Consider the following 13,037-nt stretch of genomic DNA (forward strand, 5'->3'; position numbering starts at 1 on the left):
TGAATTTGATCTGTGGACATTTAGTTTTCAACCATGTAAAGTAGGCATGGTGACTTCCACCCTCAGACAGGCAAACGCTCACTCATACCACTCACTGGGTGCCCTTCACAGGCTCAGCTTTTGTGCAGAAAAAGAGTTGAGCTCTTGTGACAGTGCGGAAACCCAAAATAATCAAAGTTCAGGAGGCATATTGAAAGATTTATGTTTATTTTATGTCAAATATAGTAAAATAACAGCTTTTAAGTGATTTTTCTAAATCCTTTTTCTGACTTGTGTGCACGTGAGGGGAGTAATAATGAGGCTCCTGCTTGCCTATGGTGCTTGTCTTCTGGTGGGTTGTGATGGGAAGAGGTGAGTATCAGATCTGTTCTCGCTGGTGGAACTTTGCTAACCAATTCACAAACCAGTTTTCCTGGAAAAGTCTGCCCGTTCCAGATGCCATGTGTCATCCCACAATTCCTTTCCACTCCCCAAGCACCTGAGAAAGACAGATGGGGAGCTGAAATGAGTCTTGGTAATATTGACCATAAAAAGACACCCCTTCCTCCTATATCTAAACTATATCTTTTTAATACATCATTTTGCAATATAAACAAACATCTGCTTCTGAAATATGTAAGTTGAAAGCAAGACGGTGGCCCTGATTATTTAATATATGAAGTAACAGAATAAGCATATGTGTGTGTGAGAATGCTTTATAAGATTGTATTTTTAAAACGTTTAGTCCTAAGAACAAGCACTACTCAATGTACTGAAGATCTTTTCCAAACATGCAATTCATTGCGAGAACTGGTATACTTCATCTGGTACAACAGGGTGATATTTATCTTCAGACTAGACAGAACAAATCTTCTTTTGAAGCCCTTGTGGCCCTCTGAGTACTGGTCTGACTCAAAGTAATGAAATATATTCATCAAACAATCTCAAGTGGATGGTGAAGTATTATGCCTTGATGGTTTATATTCTCCTCCCTCTCTTCATATTATTTTAAACTCTGTTGTATCTGAAATATGATGGTAGGATATCCGTGTTCCCGATGCAACATGAAGGTATGTGACGTAGGATTTTTTCTTTGATTATTTTGGGGGATGGATGTTGCACAAATGCTGCTGAAAAATTAATGTCACTCATTCATTGAGGGCTCATATTTCATGTGTGATTTTCACTGTTCAGATCATTAATAGTGGCATACACATGAATAATTCTGTTCATAATATTGTCATATGCTTTTCCCTCTTACTTGAGTATAAAACCTGAATAATGTAATTTACTTTATTGACTTCTGGAAGTGAAAACAATTCTAGGCATTGTGGTCGGTCACTTGAATTTGATATTTTTCTGCCATATAGTTGAGTAATTTCAAGGATCTATCACACAGCATTTTGATTTTTTTACTGCTTTTTCCTTGTAAGCATGTAATATATTCGGGTTTCCATACAAATGAAAGAGCTAACATCTAAAGAAAGGCTAATAATACCTTGTAGTTGTTTACACGGTTTGTAATTATAAACCATCTTGACCACATCTTGATTGTGTACAACAGTCCAGCCCACCTTCCACCTAAACAGAGTTATGAAGCTCAGTTTGATTTGATAATAAAGCACTCAGGCAGACCAGGACGGTGTCTTACAGAATCACCTTTTAGTACTTTGGTTTGCTGATTCTCATAACTTCATAACCGAAGTGCAAATATAATGCAAAGCTGTATGTCTTCATAATATTTGTTTTTTTTATTTGAGGAGTAGCACTTCAACATTTCAGGTTAATTTACAATATAATCAGTGGTAAAGAGAGCAGAGTTTGTCTACTAAAGGCAATCTATGCTCTGTGTGTGAGATAAAATATCGGCATGAATGCACAGCAAAATGAAGTATTAACTTTCTTTTCTTACTAAGGGTTCAAAACGTTTTGCTCTGTGGGATTTGATGTAAGTGATGCTGGATGTTTAGTCTACAGTCTTCTATTGACCTTTGAAAAGCTCAGGTTGTAATCTGATTTAGGTGACAATTGAAAGAGATGAGTGGTCTCAGTTTAGTTCCTTGTTTATGAAACCACCATCACACACTTAATACAGTCCTGAGCATTGCATAACGGACCCATTTTGAGACACACTGGCACAATTGCAGTAAAAAAGCTATGGAGCATAACCTTGACTTAAAATATCCAAGAAATTACTTTCTTTTCAACAGCACAAACATTTACCGAGAATTTGCAAAGTTGAACCATCCTCACTGGATGAGATGCCTTTATTCTAACAGATGATAGACAAAGGGTGTCAAACTCAATTTCATTGGGGGCCACATTGGCCTCGTGGTTGCCTTCAAAGGGCCAAATATAATTTTAGGCCTGTATAACTGTAGCTACCCCTACCGCGAGGCTTATGTGGCCCTCAATGAAAATGAGTTTGACACCCCTGTGATAGACTATTCTGCAATACAAATGGCAAAGCTTTCGGTACTGCTGGAAAAGAAATCCTCAGTAGGAAGAACTCCATTATGGTAAAAGTGATTTACAGTGGCATACTAAAGATATCAGGATAGCAGAATTTGGACAGATGCTTTATTGTTAGGTGGCCATCAAGTCAGAAAGTATGCTAGGTTAAGAAGGCACTGACTCTGATCAACATCTTCAGTCATCTGTTTACTTCTGAGCCATCCTGAAGTTGTAATAGACATGACAGAGTAGTGTAAAACTCTGCAGTAATACATTAGTTAAGTAAAATAATTTGATATTGAAATAAAGGAAAATGTGGCCATAAGTAATAAAGGAAAATAAATATTTATAAAAAGCATGTTTCTCATCCTGCTTTATTAAATACTGAAAATAAAGCTCTATTGTAGTTTTTGAAAAACACAGTGCCAGTTAATTCCATTTCTGTAACCAAGTGTGGAGGAAAAGTTGTGCATCGCAACCAACAGTAACGGTTTTTGTGAGATACAGTCTACACATAGCAGAATAAAGAGGTTTAGAGTTTAGCACTTTGGGGGGCGGGTTGTGGGGATGGAGTTAAGTGGGTGGAGAAGAGGAGGATTTATATATGTATGGCTGATGTTTGAGCAGCAGAATTTCAAAAAGTGGGAGGGAAAGAGAAGGAAAATCTTGTCTGGCCCCAAGCGGGAAAAAAGAGAGAGAACAAAGCTTCCTTCAGTAAACTCAGCCAGTCATATAATCATAATTTCTGAGTTCCTCACAAGAGACCTACCCCACTATCACTGCTCTAAAGAGAAAACAAGATTGTGAAATCAAAAGTCAGCACTGGAGGGAGAGAAAAAAAAAAAGGTAGATTGTAAATGAGGCAGGGTTTATGCTGAAATAATAACATTAGCAGTGATAACAAGGCTCCTGGTGAACCACTTGGCAGACTTTTAAATCTGTCTTCTCAGATGCAGAGTGTCTGCCATTTTTAGGCAGGTTCTTTGTCAAAGGAGCTTAGCATTGTGACAGAATAACATACTCTTTAATGTGCATATGGAGGAAAAAATACCTTCCCCCATCTCCTGTGCTGGTAATTCTGATGCGTTAATAATATCTCTGTATTGCTTGCTTTTTTATTTTGTAGGGGTTTTTTGTATCCAAATGACTTTATTTTAATCACCTTGACTTTTATATTTGTTTTCTGGTTACCTAAAACAAATGAAGGTGTACCGAGGACAGCATAAAATCTTCTTTCAGTATTAAACATTTAAGTAAGTGATGGCTGTGCTGCTGCCCTTTGAATTCATGCATGTCTGCTAGAATATTTAATCTAGCAGGCTTTCTTGCACATCTCATCCATGCTAATGGGAGGAAAATGTGTTGGTTTCTGATTTTTTCCAGAAAATATCTCATTGAGTGGCTGGTACGCTCACCTCCTTGAACAGAGAGGGTAATGTATTGCTGATGGTTTTAGTCCAATAGATTTACTCCATATTAGCTGAAACACATGGAGTCTTTAAGGACCATACATTTTTTTATAGAGAAAAGCAGCCTGCCGCAAATTACTTTCCTCCATCCTTTAGATTCATTTTCTTTGAAGGAAGGTAGAAAAATTAATACCTTGTCACAGAGAAGGCCTAAGTTGGCAAAAAAAAATCATTCAGAATATGGTACATAATTAAATTTAGGAATATAGATGGGAAAAACAGGTCCCATCAGTTCTATTTCCCACAGATCACCTTTTTTTTTTTTTTTTTTTTTAATTTTCATTTGGAGTTACTGCCTGAGAAATTGACTACACAACAGCTGCAGGGTATTTAGGACTGCAAAACTTGGTGTTTTACACAGGGTCTTTCTCAGAATAACACTTCAGAATCTGGTCTTTCCCCTACTTTAGGAACCTGTTTCTTCATTGCTAAATTATAGGCACCTCAAGATGAGCTGGAAGCTCTGCCAGACTCTGCTGCTACCACCTCATCTTTTGTATCTTGCTTATATATTTTGGCCAGGAGACCTGCCATGCTTCTTGCCAGGTATTTAAACTTGTCCTTATTTTTTAGAGGTGTCCATAGTTTAGGGAAGAAAAGCACTCCAGAAAATATAACAAAAGTAGTATTTTAACAAATAAGGTGTCCATATGTGGCCCTTTCATATATGTAAAGTTGTTGATTGAATTGAAAGACAAGCAAAAAAATAGAAGCAGCTTCTATGGGGGGGGGGTTTCAAAGCTTGGTTCTTATGAGCTGGAAATGAGAGCTGCTATTGGCTTTAATCAGTATTTTGATACTGGAAGTCTTCCAAGTGCATTTGCAAGGTTAGTGGAAAGTGGAAATGTGCAGTAGAACAAGGTCTGCCCATTTCTCCTTGGCTTAAATAGGTCCAGCCTTTGTGAAAGTCTTGAAGGAACACTGGGTCATCCATTCCTGATGGCAATCCAGGAACCTGAATAACCTTTGAAGATTTTGAGATAAACTGGATATCAGCTCTGTGTTCACTGCAATTATATGTTCCCCTCTCTTCGAGAGAGGCCTGGTTTAGCTGTCTGAAGGTCAGGAACCCAGAACATCCTGGCTGTTACCAGCTTTTGTCTGTGTTAACAGTGGAAGAGATGGTTACCTACAAAAGAGTACTCACACTATCTATTTGGACAGATTTTTCCCATCCTAGTGTGCCTGTTTTACTCTGTTTTTTAGAAAGAACCTAAAGAGCTGGCTAAAATTTTGTCTAGCTTTTCAGTGGCTAAAATAAAAGTTTTACTCTCAGTCCTGTCTGGAGGAACTTATCTATCAGTCATTTGACACAGGACACCTAATTTAAGCAGCCTGCATCTCCTGCCCTGCCCCCTTGACCCATTTGCCCTTTCTCAGGCTGGTTTCTTGACAATATAATCAGCCCCACCCTATCCAGCTCATCCTGTCTGCAGCACTAGCGATGACGGAAGTTGTCTTTTGCTAGCTGGAGATGATAAAAGAAGCTGAAATAAATCTAATAATGCAAAGAATGGATCAAAGCATGGATTTATGTTCCAGGTGAGACTCCATGGCAGGTGACACTTCAGCTGCTATTGTAGGTGTGGATGTCTGTGCTGATGAGGAACTTGGAAGAAATAGAAAACACTGCAAACCAGAGTGTGGTAGCAGAGCCCTCAACACATCAGTCTCACAGGGTATAACAACTATATTTACCCTAACTTCCAGCAGCTGCAAAGGTGTTCTTTCTGGTGTACTGTAGCTACTTCTTTTCTCCAGCACCTCAGGTAATACAATACATACTCATCATTTCTTGTGGCTGAAATGGAGATGATGACTGTTCATGTCCTGCTAGGGGATTTTCTCAGCCAGGACAAATGCAAGCAGAAGACAATATTAGGTCAATCCAGAAGAAAGCAATGGCAGTGAGATAATGTGACATTTGAGTCCCTATATGCACCTGCAAGAGTCTCTTGTTTTCACACTGATACAGCAAGTCACCGGTGAGGGAGAGTTAGCTGCCAGCCAGATTGGTTTCCCAGAAAAGAAGTTCCTGTGGGCTACCTGCTGTTTAATAAGTGCACTCTAGTTGTCATTCAGGCTCTTGAGCAGATTATGTTTTATTTTTATGGAAAAATAAAATGAATTATTCTCTCTGTTACACAAAAATCATCATGACCTTGAGTTTACCACAGATTCAGAGAAGTTAGTGCAGAACGATCCAAAGGTGGGTTGTTTGGCCTGTATTGTCTTCCTTTTTTTTTTCTTTTCTAAGTCATTCTTGGATGTCAGATGTTGCTGAACCTGTTTGGTTGCTTCGTGAAATATGAATGGACATGAACTGCCACCTGGAGCAGCTACCTGGAGCAGCTGCTACTATGTCTGACTAGCTCACAAAGACACATTTATTCTGGTTGGCATTAATTAGGTGGAGAAGGTGGGGAAGAAAAAGGGAGGAAAAGAGAAGTTATTGCATTCCTGAGCTGATGATACATACAGGACTGACAAGCGGAGAGGAAAATTGCAGAGCATAGCAGCTGTCTCTACTGGCAACTGAAAACTGGGCTAAGTTAACAAACAAGGCTAAAGAAGAACCCAATCTAGCCCATTATTTGCAGCCCAGTAACTTTATTTTTCTGCTTTTTAATATTTGACCTAAAGAGAGCTAAGTAAAATAAATTAGCGATAGCTGTGGCAAATAAATGTTTCCAGGAATCGAAAATTGAATTGTACCAGGCATCGCATCCACTTTTTGTGTGTGTGTGTGTAATTATTGCTCAGCAGGTCCAAAGCTTAAAATCAACTGGATCTCATTGCCATGGGAAGTTATGAAGGCCCAAAGTATAAAAGCGCTCTCAAAGGAAAAACTGCTGAGAGATGTGCACATGGATGTCTGTCTAGCTGCCTGTTGCCAATAGTAGAGTGAGTACACCTGGGAGAGGTTCAGTCAGTAGCTGGTTGGTTCCTCAGTTTTCCTTTAACTCACATATCTTCTATGTGACACGGCCTGTCCGTGGCAATGGTGAAAAGGGATGTTTGGTTAATTCATAGCTGTTTCCTATGAAAAAATATGTCTGCATTAAAAATCTGAGGTTCAAATAGATGCAAATTAATAGCTGTAACATGTATTATTGTCAGCTGGTTAACGGGTGTTCTCTGTGGCGTGTTAGTATCAGTCTTGCATGATCTTTAGGTTTTGAAACATATAATTGGATGTGTGATGGATTCTTCATTGATAGGAACTTTATCACCCTTACCAATTAGAGGACTTTGTCATTCCTTTCAGGCTAGAAAATTTCATGCTCTAGATCTGGAAGTTTTATAACAATTCTTCACCAAGGATATTGTTATTGCTTAAATAGCCAGCTGATTTTTTTTCTTGAGTCACCACTGGAGTCTTTGTTCTTAGGTTTATCTGCTAGACTTTGTTGTTATTTAAGCTTATTCCTTTTCTCTTGCTTGAGAATAAATGCACCATTTCCCATTGTTTTTGAGCTGGGAGGTATACTTTTAGTTGTAATTTATGTTGTAATTTATGATAGGTTGTATCATCAGGAGAATCTTTTGAAGAAAAGCAGATAGTTAACAGTATTGTATGTCTTTCCTTGGCTCTTGGTTGGCATTATTTTTGGGGCAAAATTCCTTTATGTAGACTACAGTGATTGTGATACCAAGAAGTGTAGGGGCTCTTAGAGAGCTTGCTACATTAGCAACAGTCTCTTAGTCTGATGGGAGAGAATACTTACGTGAGTCCTTAATCTGTAATTTGGCAATGAGCTGTATTTTCTTTGTCTAAATGCAGGTGCACCACCCTGATGAAGACACTGGCAAGAGAAAAAGGGGCAAAGAGGGCAAGAGGAAAGTTGCTAGATAACTAGAGATTTAATAATAAATAGAAAAAATGGGTGCTCTGTTACCCAAGATTTTTGCTCATTTAAGTTCTTGCAAATCACAAGTACTTAAGGAGGGAGAGTGATTGATGGGATTAATTAGAGCTGTATGTTTAACAAGTGCTCCTAGCTATAATAGCCTCATTAATTAAACTTGAACTTCGTAAGAAATCTTTTCATAATCCGTATTGGTTTATGAATTTTCTCTTATTTTTGTTTTTGAGTGGAGGAAAAATCAGATGAAAAGGTCAGTAGTGCATAGGAAAAATAATATGTAATGCATTTCTGTGATTCACATTTCTTTGGAAAATCAGAAAAACATGAATCAACACATAAATCACACATAATCAGCAAGAACATAATCAGCAAGACCAGCCTTTGTGGAGATCTTTTCTTTAGCAGTCTCTGGAGGTCTGTGTTTAATTTCATCTTATGTGAAATTGCATGAACCAGCCTTTAAGCTAACCATAAACTAAGTAAAAAACTTTATGCTTTAAGCAATTTGCTTTCCATTGAGAACACTGAATATCCATAATGCTCTTATTTTACATACTTGCATTTGTAAATAGTTATATCTCTTCACTTGATAAACTCTTTGGAAAATAACATAAGGGTGTATATGTTTCCATATATATCGAGGGTCTTGATCCTGCAGTCTTTTGTGAATGTAAAATGCACTTAAGTCAATCCATAAGCTCTATGCTGTTAAGTAACAATTTGTGTTCCTTAATGCTTTGTTTTGTTTTATATGGATTAATGTCCTTTATTAAACATCACCGCTTTCTTTTACTAATACATTTCAAAGCTATTAATTTCAACTTGCTAATGATCCTCATTCATTTTGAAATATTCTGGTACAGTGAATACAGGAATATCCCTGGAAGACAAAAGATACCCTCAGGACTAAAGATCATTTCATTAGCATACACTTGCTTTAGATCTAGTTCTCTAAGTATTTGTCTATGTACTTAACTTTATTTAATATTCCCAGGAAATTCATGTACCTGATGCTGTCTCTTAGTGTCTGCAGAGCAATTGCCACTACTGTTTGCAGTATGAAGACACTCCTATAAGAAAGTGGTTGAACTGTGGCTTTAGTTGGAAATGACTGAAGCTTCAGTTGCAATTCACATGTGTACATGTGAATAAGAAAGACAGAAATGTATCGTTTAATTGTGAGACTTTTGAAACAACATTTTATTAATATGCAAATAATAGATTCCAGGATGTAGTCCTAAACCTATAATGAAAAAGATAGTTTGGTAATAGAGCAAGCTATGAACTTTCCAATTATTGTGCAGTTGCTCAGGAATACATTAATTTCTGTAAGACAAAGTTTAATCTGTAGAAGTATGTATGGCAAAGAGAAATGTAGTTGGACTTACCTGTGAACACACAGTGTCTTGGACATGAAAGATAACATATGATGTCTTAATATCAAGTTTAATGAGAGTGTTTCATGTCTATCAGTTTTGATCACTTTTCTGCAGTTTTTCAGGAATTTTGAGTAAAATGTTATTTTCTAAAGAAACTTGACCTGATTCTGCATTCTCTATGTTACTCAAAACTTGCATCATTTTCAGCAAGGATGTTGGCTTAAAAGCAAAGAATAAAGACACCATCTTTTGATTTTTAACACTGAAGCATCACTGTTGCTTTAAGCAAAACTGAGAGCTGGATATGAGGCTAAAATACACTTTTACTTACTGGAAGTATGTATTCATAACACTACTCATGAATACCACATAATCTTCCTGTGAGACTAAGGCTTGTGTTTCAGTGCTTAAGAATATAAATCTAAATTGGTTCTCTAATACAGTTCCTTGTGGCCACTGTTTAAAAACATGAATAGATACAGGCAGTGTTTCTAAAGTCTGTTAATGTGATATTTGCATCTCAGTTTTCTGAAGCAGATCACATAGAGGTAAAGCATAATCAGATGTCATCTTTGTAAAGCAGGTCCACTGAAGAGACTAATCCATCTGTTATGCTAAAAAATATTTTAAAAAGTAGCAAAACGCTGTAGGATTTAGATACAGCCAGCAGCCTCAAAGTCAAGTCTGATCTCTAAACCTGAAGTCTTGAGGCTTCCTAGATTTGGAGATCTCATTGTCCACTGCACCATTTAGGATTAATTGCTTTTCCAAATACTGTAGCAGGAACTTTGATTTCAGAATTATGTCTTTAGAAACTTCAGGTTTCATGTTTAGCAAGTTTCAGATCAAGTTTGTTTTGGCATGACATAGCTAAAAAAGCAATTTATAACAAACAAATGAAAACAATTTTCTTATCTTTTCAGAACAAAACCTTTTCTGTGTGATTAAGTTGAAGAGGTAAACAATTCTTTAGGATGTGCTGCAGGAGAAGACATAAAAAGGAACAAGTTCCTGTGAATTTGACTGCAGTAGTTTTTGTCTTTCCCCTCCCTGTTTTTAAGCATACATTTGCACACTGATATTCTTCAAATCTTATTTTAATACTGATATTTTCATATGTCTGCCCTGATCATTCCCTCAATGTCCTTCAAGGAGACAGATTAGAATTCAGTGCTATATCATTAATCTAACAATTGGGAACAGAGTAATTAATCTTCTCTTTCTCTATCTAAAACCCAAAATGCAGCACTGAGCAAATGGCTTCATTGATCAAAGGGAATTGTTAAAAGCAAGTCCTTTGTAGCAGTGAAATGGGATGGGAGAAGCTTTTATTTTTCACTCTCCTTTCCTCCCCTATCCCCTAAGATTGCAAGTAGCTGCTGTACATTGCAAACAAGGGGATTTTTTTTTTCATGGCTTATTTTGAATTTAGAAAGATACTATTCTGTCTGAACAAGGGAAATCTGGTACTTGATGGTGCAATTCATAATCTACTCATCTAACATGAACCAAGTGCTACACATTGCTCCTCCAGCAAGGCATAAATTGTTTTTGGATTACATGCTGCTGTTGAAATTAGATTTGCCTTTCCCCAGAGAGCATTAATGGTGAGTCATTTATAGTATGGCTTATTGGGCCAAATTCAAATGATATTTAAAGACCTTTGTAAAATGCAGATGAAGCATTAGAGAGGAAAATGGCCTACCTGCATACAGTGAGACAACAGAGGGGTTTTATAGCTCAAAGAGCAATTATTATTAAACAACCATTTGAAGGAGAGTTGGTACTCAGCATTCATATGAAACAGTTTCATATTTAGAAGCTCTTCATATTGTATCACATGAGTTGCTCCTACTGACATGATATTTCCTAATTTTTCCAAAAGGCCAGACTGACTCTTTCTTCCTTGGATGTTCTTGATGAGCAAAGAGAATCACAGGGTGCAGACACTGACAGAAAAGCAGGAGCATCTACACTTTCTCCACTTCTTTTACTTGGGGTGGGCAGAGGATGTGACTCATCAGTAAAGTACTGAGAAGGTACTTGCCCAGAGGAGGAGAGCCCTACGTGTCTGACATGCTGTTCAGAACAACCATGAGGTTGCTCTAACTCTGGTTCTGTTCAATAAAAGAGTGAGTTGCAAATGTGTTTTGGGTCAGTCCCTCTGTGCTGACTGACAATATGGCAAGAGAAAAAAGAATGGAGAGATACTATTTTTAACTGTTGTTATTTTTCTTCATCATAAAATCCTATGATTAGCTGTATAGAATGATTTTTATGGATGTGCTTGTCTGTGAGAAAGTTACAAACTGCAGACATACTAGTATATTTGTTCTAATTGTTAATATTACAGCTCGACTATGAACTTGTTATACTACATTATGGCATCTGCTTTCCATGGACAGTGGACTGATGGTTTGGAGCATGTGCCTGGCAGCGGCACTTATCAGTCTAAGAATGCGTGTCTCCCGTCCATCAAAAGAAGATAAAATAAAATAAAAATCCACCAGTAATGAGCTTTAATACAAAGATTGCATATTTATTCTGCACATGGAATGAGTAGCATAAAGAATTCTCTTTTGTGGGCAGATGACAAAACAGTAAAAAAGAAGTTTTGGAAACTGCATATTAGGATTTCCAGACCAGCAAGTAAAAATCTTACTTTCTAGCTTTCTCAAAAAACACCTGGACCCATTTTCAAGTCCATCTGTTTTTCCAAAGATATTCTTGCCTGACTTATTAGTGAGACAACTGAACCCAGCATAAATCTGTGTGGGTCAGTGAATTCCAGTAGCAACACTAGAGTACCATTTTGTGCCCCATCTAAGTTGCTTCTTCCAGTCAGTCTTGGTACTATATATTTCTAGGACTTTACATGTTTTATAGAAGTAGGATTTCTTGTAACCTAAATGGAAATCTACTTGTTTATATCCTGTTGTTGATCTGGTGCAGCTCGTAAGGTGCTCTGTCTCTCGACTGCAAGGAGCATTGTAACTGGAATAATACTGCGTTACAATATAGCACAGCTATGAGGTGTGTAGAATATGAAGGTTGCTATTTGATGCTCCTTTAAACAGCAGGATCACACTGGCCAAACTCTTCTAACACAGAGCTGACCCTGAATTCTGCAGAAACAGAAAGCTTCACAGCAAATAGATACATTCTGGAGATTCTGTCATCAGAAAAAAAAAAAAAAATTAGAACTCACACATGATTAAATAATAATTTTACAGTGGCTCAATGGGTGGATATTTGTTAAGTATCTGAGCCTTAAGCTACATTAAATTTAGACACATTAACTTATTTCTCTAGCAATATATTAGCTCAGAATCTTAGACTGAATTTCTTCATGATCAAATGTCGCCAGTTGAAATATACCAAATCTTCTGGACATAGTTTAAGAAATTACTTTCACCAGCTACCCACTTCTTCCCCCTATTGTAACTTACTGCAACCATATATACCTTAAGCAATCACTTTTTAATTTGCAGCTGGCAAAGAAACTGAGCTGTGGTTTAGCACATAATCTACTACATCTATGGTGAAGGTGGTGACTTTGGTGGCTGACACATCTTGTGTTTCCTTAGTAGGATTCATCAAAGCTCTTAGTGGGTACCATAAGTATGCAAATGCACAGCTGTGCTGGCTCTGAGCTCTAAAGATGATATTTTGTTAAACTGTGGTACTTTGATCATATTCAGAAATATATGTTAGTCTTTCTGCTACATGAGAGTATAACTCCATGTATAAAGACTTGTCTAGTGGGGCTTTCATGAATGTCAATATGTATTGTAGAGGAGGAAGGCTAGAAGTCTTCTACTTTATACTTGAGCTCAGAAAGTGGAAGAAGGGACATTACTATGGTAGAGGGTGTGGATATTTGTCAG

At 37.3% G+C, this 13,037-nt stretch overlaps 1 protein-coding gene across 5 annotated transcripts in view; it reads left to right on the forward strand.

The window, feature by feature from the left end:
* MID1 (midline 1) overlaps nt 1–13,037 on the forward strand; it is a 253,389-nt gene that overhangs the window by 116,860 nt on the left and 123,492 nt on the right. The window lies entirely within an intron of this gene.

The sequence above is a fragment of the Columba livia genome, chromosome 1 (genome assembly GCF_036013475.1).
Source record: "Columba livia isolate bColLiv1 breed racing homer chromosome 1, bColLiv1.pat.W.v2, whole genome shotgun sequence".
NCBI classification, from domain to species: domain Eukaryota; kingdom Metazoa; phylum Chordata; class Aves; order Columbiformes; family Columbidae; genus Columba; species Columba livia.